Raw genomic sequence first — 8832 nt, 5'->3', positions numbered from 1 at the left:
TATCAGTGTGAGTATAGTGTAAACATGTGTGTAAATTTAGAGTTACGTTATACGAATGTGGGAAAACACGCGCGTTGTGTGTGTGCGATATTACGAATATTCGTTTATGGAACAAACGTTCCAGCCAGGCCTGCATAGGACGGCTATTGGATATTCAGACTTTTTAGATAAGAAAACAAATAAAACATTGAGGTTTACATCTACATGGTGGTAGGGCTTTGTGCAAGCCCATCGCGGTAGGTACCACCCACTCATCAATTTTTCTACCGAAAAACAGTGAGTACAGGCACAAGAGACATAACATCTTAGTTCCCAAGGTTGGTGGCACATTGACGATGTAAGGAATAGTTAATACTTCTTACAGCTTCATTGTCTATGGGTGATAGTGACCACTTACCATCAGGTGGCCCATATGCTCGTCCGCCAACCTATACCATAACAAAAAAATTGTGGTTTCACATGTGGCAGAATTTCGTTTAAATTAGACACATGCAGGTTTCCTTACCATGTTTTCTTTCACCGTCGAACTAGAGATGAGATAATAACACAAATTGAATATAAAAATTCAGTAGTTCGTGCCTGGATTTGAAACTGCAATCATTGGTAAAGATGTACGCGCTCTAGCCACTGGGCCATCTCGGCAATGTAATAATTATAATATTAAAACGATACACAAACGGTATCGAAATATCGGCGTTAGTATTCAATGATTAACAAGTGAAATCCGAAGTGAATTCTTATAAAATAAAAAATAGCGTTGCTGTTTGCCTTTCAACGTAAACAAATTTTTATTATTATGATAATGAGATGATATATCTACAGCTGTTATCAACAGGAATTATATAAGGCAGTTGTTTTATCAAAACTTTAAAAATGATAGCCAAAGGATAAAGAACATAACTTTGAGAAGAAAGGCTATTGTTGTATACGAATAAAATTAACTTACCGTTTTATAACAGAGTTGAGCGCGTTCTTCAATCAATCATTAAAAATAAATCTCACAATAATTATTAGACTCCAAATCCAGTCTCTCTCCTCTAAACTCATAGAGATGATGATGATGCTGCATTAGATATAGTATCGACAAATAATGTTGTCTTAGATTTTCGCGATTATTACACATTGAAATACTTTACAGCGTTCGTGGTCTACCCGTGACCACGAACGCTGTAAAGTGCTTGAAACGTCGGTATGTTAAAAGTAATTAATATACGCGATTTAAATCCATTAAAACTAGTTTTATTTCAATAGTATCGACAAAATTCGTAAAACCAATCACATTTGAATTAAGTACGCTATCCCAAATTATCAATATTTATTTCTTATGTGAATATGATCTTTACGCAAACGCAATAACTTGTAATATCATATGACCTAATATAATCGTCAATTTGACACGTCGATTTACATGCACTTGCTTTCTCGGGTCTGAACTGACGCGGGAATCTATAGCGACGAATAGCGTCGAGTGGCGCGATAGGGAGCTGTTTCTATTGGTTGTGTGAATCGGCAGTGATCGGTTTACCATACATTAGTGTGAATTCGGATAATCGTCCATCAATATATCAAAAGGTTAAAATGTCAAACTTCATACATCACGATAGCAATATTATATTTATTAATTAGTTTAATTTAAAATACTTAATTTTATATCACATATTACACGACAGTTATTGGGTACATTAAAGAAACAAAAACATTTATAACAAATTGTGCGCAAAGGCGGTCATATATCTTATAGCGATATCTCACAGACAACCTTTGGTGAATCAAGCTTAAAACAAAAATAGGTAGAAAAGAGGTGTTAATAACTATAATTTAAGAATACTAACTAGTAGATAAAAAAATCTAAATATTCGTATCTCATGTCATATAACTTCTTTGTTTCATTTGCTGTTGAAACGCTCGGCCATTGGAGTAGTAGTGCAAAAAGCTTCATCAAAAGTATAACACCTCGCCTCATTGCCTCCACTGGTGACAGGAGGGCTGGTTCGTTTGCCCAGAGGATCGTAATTGCGATTCAACGGGGAAATGCCGCTAGTATTCTTGCCACCATTGCACGCGGTCAAGATTTATACAGTTACTAGTTTTAGTTCATATTTGTATATATTTAAGCATTTAATGTAATTAATTCTTGTGTTAATAAAAATACATATACCTACTACTAGATTTATTTAATTGATAAATGGAAATCATAAAACATTTTTACCTAGAAGTTCAGAGAGTTGACCCATTTGTTAAAACACAATTTCAAGGCCAATTCGCTCGGAGCTACCCCTTCCCCCACTTCACCGCACCAAAAGATCGCAACGCCAAACAAGGCGACCGTAAATGCAAATACAATTAAGTTTTACTTATTGCTTAATGCGGTTATTTTTGTTATTACAGTTATTATTATTAAATTAAACGGGGTGTTTACCATGTTTTTTATTTTTATTCGGTGGAGCTCTGTATTTCGACTCTATCTAGGAATGTCTTGTTCACGAGACTCAATCCGAATAAAAAAAAAAAAATACCTGTTAAATATTCCGTATTTAATAACTGTAAAAATTAAATATGATTCAGAACAATGACATTTTTTTTTAAATATAATGTTATTTGAAAATTAACACTGTAAATTATATGTAGGTATCTATTATTAAAGTCTGTTTACAAATAACTATTTAAATATGGCGGCGCATCGCTGGCGCCATGTTGTAAAACATGAGAACATCAAATTTGACAGGTCTTGGGAAGTGTCGTATAGTTGTTCAGAATGTTGAACGCAACCATTTAGCCCATTACACAATGAAATAAAATAAGGTATAAAAGATGAGGAATAAGGTATAAAGAACAAGGAATAAGGAATAGCACAGCAACCAAAACAATTGTTACGAAAAAATTGCTAATTGTTACGACGCTTCGTTGAAAAAATGCCCTGAGATTGGCTGGTTATACGGAATAAGAAACAAATTCCCACCGCGACGGAAATTTTGTTCTTATTTAATATTCCTTATTTTTGAATTATGATTGATTAAAGGTGCTGCCATGGCTGGATCCGCTATTCCTTATTCCTTGTTCCTTATTCCTTATCTCTTATACCTTATTTTTTTCATTGTGTAATAAACTTTATTGTAGTAAAGTAATAGTTAGCTGTCAAAGCTGATAATTTGTATAGAGTAAAGTTGCCATTTCTTAAATTCTTTTAGATAAATTGCAGATAAGAATTTTGATAAATACATATTTAAATCAGTTGCCATTTTTTAGATTATTTTAAGAAATGGCAACTTTATTGTTACTGTTTATTCTTCTAAATAAACGGGTTATCCTAATAAAGGTGACGATCAAGACAAATTGAGTTTTAATTATTTAATTTGTGTTTAATTCTTAACACGCGTTAAAGGAAAACATTGTGTAAAAACCATGTGTCGTTTGAAAATAAGCGTAAAAATGATGTCATTATTTATTGACTGGCGTCCCGTCCCGGCTTCGCACGTGTGGACATTAGCTTCTTCTTTACATTTTTACCTTTTATTTACATTATTTTTACTGCTTTTTTTCGGACATGTGTAACAATTGTCGATCTATTTCAACGTACATACATCAAAACCTTAATGAATTATATACCTAAATAATCCTTATGAATTCCTCTGTATATTAGTGAAAACCACATGAAAATCAGTTTAGTAGTTTTGGAGTTTATTGCGAACGTACAGACGGCAACGTGGCCGGGGATTTTGTTTTATAACATGTAGTGACGGATGAAGGAATGAATGAAAATTGATCACGATCAACTTAAGACTCATTCCCTGATCGCTTATTATTGCTTATATTTATTTAATTACTTTACTTGGTGGTAGGGCTTCGTGCTAGCCCGTCTGGGTAGGTACCACCCACTCATAAATTATTCTACCGCCAAATAATAGTATTTAGTATTGTTGTGTTCCGGTTTGAAGGGTGAGTGAGCCAGTGTAAGTGTAGCCAGTAACTACAGGCACAAGGGATGTAACATCTTAGTTCCCAGGGTTGGTGGCGCATTGACGATGTAAGGAATAGTTAATATTTCTTACAGCGTCATTGTCTATGGGTAATAGTGACCACTTACCATCAGGTGGCCCATATGCTCGTCCGCCAACCTATACAATAAAAAAAACTTAGGCTACACTAGATAAAAAAGTATGGTTTCATTTAGGTAATTGTGTTCCAAATTAAATCAAAACATAATTTATACAAGGAGGCTCATGAAAGCACTTGTGTATCGTCATATTACAGTTCTGAATTAAATCATCTGTGGTCGAGTAGTGTGTACACCGGTTTTTATGGGTACGCCCGCGCCACTCCGAGGTACCGGGTTATTTTCCCGATTCGTAGAAAACGGTAATTAGTTTTCTATGTTGTCTTGGGTCTGGGTGTTTGTGGTATCGTTACTTCTGATTTTCCATAACACAAGTGCGATTGCTACTTACATTTGGATCAGAGTAATGTATGTGATGTTGTATTATATTTATTTATTATTTATTAAATGTATTGCGATGCTTCGGAATGTTGACTCCAGCGAGGAGAACAACAAAATCCGTTGCGTAATTACAAAGATCTAAGCGTACATAGGGACAGAGAGCGGTAAGCGACTTTGTTTTATACAGTGTAATGATAGATGACAGTGAATGATTGAAATTTTCACGAGTTACGTAAAGTATTAAGTAAAGTGCAAAAGTTTGCATTCAAAAACAACAACAACAACAGCCTGTAAATTTCCCACTGCTGGGCTAATCTCCCTTTGAGAAGAAGGTTGAGGAGGTTTGGAACATATTGCACCACGCTGTTCCAATGCGGATTGGTAAAATACACATGTGGGAGAATTTCTATACACAATTCAAGCAAAAAGTGGTGCTTGTCTGGGTTTAAATCCGCAATTATTGGTTAAAATGCACGCGTTCAAACCACTCAGCTATATTGGCTTATTTACATTTACAATAACTGGCGGTATATAAACGGAATGTTCTCCCACAAGCCCCCACCCGTGAAACTCAAACCTAACGCCTCCCTCTCCCATTCGTTGAAACTCGGGGCCCCCACCTCACGTTCGCACTTGTATGCAAACGCCTCACTCGGCCTTATAAACGCCCTCAGCACGCGCGACAGACAGTCGTTTCCAACTTAATACATATACTCTTTTCCAACCTTCAATTCAATTCCTAATGAAATGGCTTTCAGTTGTGCTGACAGGGCAGGTTATTTAGCCAATGTCTCGCAGGAGCGAGAAGATACGATAGAGTTTGATCGGTAATAAACATTATTTTCCAAATTAGACAAAAGTAAAGACAAATTTTGACATTTATTTGACAATATATGGTGTTCATTATGGATGTGAAAAAATGGCGGTTTGAATCGAATGGCGCCGAATAAGTTATTTTCGGAACTTGGGAAATGGATATAAGTAGTAAGTATTATTTCAGTAGTTCGGGATGGCCAAAATAATATTCACGTTTTACAATGATGCTCCAATCTCTCTATCTTTTGTTACAATGCCCGCTATCGTCCAATTGTTTTCTAATGACAGCTCAATCATAGTTAAAATAAGAAATAGTGTTACCAGTTACATGCCAGTATTAAAAGCTATGCCATATAAAATTATATTAATTACAGTTTTAAAAATGATTGATCAATTAATTACAATAATAATTGTATATAATGAAGTAAATTCAACAGGCCCGCTATATTCACAATATGCAATAATAATGTGATATAAATTATGATATAGAATCAAATGTCATAACACCGTATCGAAGGCTTAGGTTACTCTCGTCAATTGAGTTAGTGTTAGTGTTAAGAATATATATATATATATATATATATATATATATGTATATAATATATATATATGTATATGTATATATATATATATATATATATATATATATATATATATATATATATATATATATATATATTTCACTTGGTGGTAGGGCTTTGTGCTAGCCCGTGTGAGTAGGTACCACCCACTCATCAGTTATTCTACCGCCAAATAACAGTACTCAGTATTGTTGTGTTTCGGTTTGAAGTGTGAGTGAGCCAGTGTAACTACAGGCACAAGGGACATACCATCTTAGTTCCCAAGGTTGGTGGCGCATTGACGATGCAATGAATAGTTAATATTTCTTACAGCGTCATTGTCTATGGGTGATGGTGACCACTTACCATCAGGTGACCCAAATGCTCGTCCGCCAACCTATACCATAAAAAAGCGCCTATTATAATGGAAGTAGGGAAAGTTAAACAAACTCTAGATTTACGTAGGTATGATTTTTGAGTCTCGTGGACAAGACATTCGTAGATAATGTCGAAATATCGAGCTCCTCCGAATAAAAATAAAAAACATGGTAAATATCCCGAAATTAATAAATTAATAAATTAAACTTAAATTAAATAGCCTAGCCTAGCCTAGCTATGGCAAAGCAAATAAAAATAATTATAAATAAGAAGAAATTGATCTTGCACTAATTCAATGATACTAATTTTTTTTTAATTATTTGATGCAAATAAAATTTCAAATTATTTTTTATTATGTAATTAAATATTAACATTAAAACAATGACATTCTAATAAACAGATGTATATATCCATACTAAACAACAGAAAAAAAGTGTGCCGCGCCGAGGACCGTTTATTTTACATTTCGTTACAAAGTAAAAAGGATAGCTTGATAAAAACAATAAGTAAAAGGGATAACTATATGTTTTAATTACGCAAAACGTATTACTACGTAATTATGATGTATTATAACGTATATTACTACGCAAAATTACTGAAGGCAAACGTCCCAATTAGGACGTTTTCTAGTCTTCACTTTTTGCGCGTGAATGACATATCTGTTTACTAGAACATCATTGCATTAAAATATTTTTTTTCTCAACATATATTTACTCGGCCATGTTGGTATCACAATTGACTAAATTTATAATTTTAGCAGTTACTGTCACAGCAATCCGCTTTGTCACGAATTTTATTAAACTCGTCTGTAAAGTCATGATTGCTTTGTGATTTTATTTTTAATTGATGCGTTAATGAGAGAGCTGAGATGGCCCAGTGGTTAGAACGCGTGTATCTTAACCGATGATTGCGCGTTCAAACCCAGGCAAGCCACTATATATGTGCTTAATTTGTGTTTATAATTCATCTCGTGCTCGGCGGTGAAGGAAAACATCAAGAGGAAACCTGCATGTGTCTAATTTCATTGAAATTCTGCCACATGTGTATTCCAACCTTCTCCTCAATGGGAGAGGAGGCCTTTAGCCCAGCAGTGGGAATTTACAGGCTGTTGTTGTTGTTGTTGTTGAAATGATATGTTTATGTGTATTGTTGATTGTGTTACGAAATAATATTCGGATACATGACGAATCGCCAGAGTAAGCGATGACTCCATTTACGTAAGGCTAATTTTTAGCCATCTGTTTGATATAGTATTGTTTACCGTACGATACACAACTATATCAAACATAATATTAAAACATAATATGTCGTCTTTACATACAACGGTCACAACTTATTTACCATAAGATAATCACAAATCGTGTAATATCTTCGAAAACATTTAATTGAATTACATACTGGAAGGCTTATGTTATATTATATATTTAATATGCACAATATATTTAAGGTACTCAATTGGATAAAGATTAATGATGTATTGTTTGAAACAGCTTAATAAATAAGCCATTACTTATCGTAAAAAGTAACAAATACAAAATGGTTCCTATGTGTTATCTGTAAGAGATATATACCAATACCATCTTCTTTAAAGACCTTTTAATGGTGTATAATACTATATAAGATTTTAAATTAACATGGTTATTTTTATTATTAAAGTTGTTAATTTCGGGTTATTTACTTACATGGTAAATATCGCGAAATTAATAACTTTAGTGTATCAATACTGTTAAGGGGTTCAGCAAACGTTTGTTATGTGTGTGTGTGTGTGTGTGTGTGTGTGTGTGTGTGTGTGTGTGTGTGTGTGTAAAAATAACTTTATTTACGGCATCTGACATCAATTAGATGCCTTCAAAATTATCAGTGTTTCTCTACTATACTACACATGTATTATACAAGCAACCTTCCTCCTGCCTTTGCATTTTTTAAATGTTAAAAAAGACTAACTACTGAGTTTCTTGCCGGTTCTCCTCGGTAGAATCTACTTTCCGAAGCGGTGGTAGCTTCACTTACCTAATTGTAAAATGACGATTCAAAAGTGCTTGTAAAATCCTACTTGAATAAAGTTTATTTTGGTTTGATTTGAATCGATCTATCTATTAAAAAAAAACGTAATAAAATCCATTTCGTAATTTTAAAGATCTAATACGCAGGGACGGACAGACAGGGGTGAGTGACTTTGTTTTATACTATGTAGTGATTGTATTCTGTTAGAACTTCACCTCTTATTAATCTCACGCGTGTGATACTAACAAATAATTTTCCTGTTAATTGAGCAACGATAATTTTTAATCCATACTGAATTTTATTCGAACTGCAGGGATGTAATACTAAAGTTTGATAAAATATTTGTGTGTCATCAAGGAAAATCTAAAGGAAACTACTTGTGGCGCCATCTATGTGCAGACGCGAGTGTTTTTTTTAAAGAAAACATTTATTAAAGACTGTAGTTGCCATTATTAGTGCATATATGAATAAATCTTTTAACAAAAAGAAAAACTGACTTCAAACAAAAAAAAACACTGTTTTAAAACAAATTAATATTAGGGACTTAATAACTCAGAAAATATCACTATCTACTTTTAGTTAAGTTAGTAAAATGTATCCGATGTAATGATGTATAGAATCAAACTTGATAATACTTAG

This window comes from Vanessa cardui, chromosome 28 (assembly GCF_905220365.1).
Source record: "Vanessa cardui chromosome 28, ilVanCard2.1, whole genome shotgun sequence".
NCBI classification, from domain to species: domain Eukaryota; kingdom Metazoa; phylum Arthropoda; class Insecta; order Lepidoptera; family Nymphalidae; genus Vanessa; species Vanessa cardui.
The sequence above is the reverse complement of the archived record's forward strand: the minus strand, read 5'-3'. Positions refer to the sequence as shown.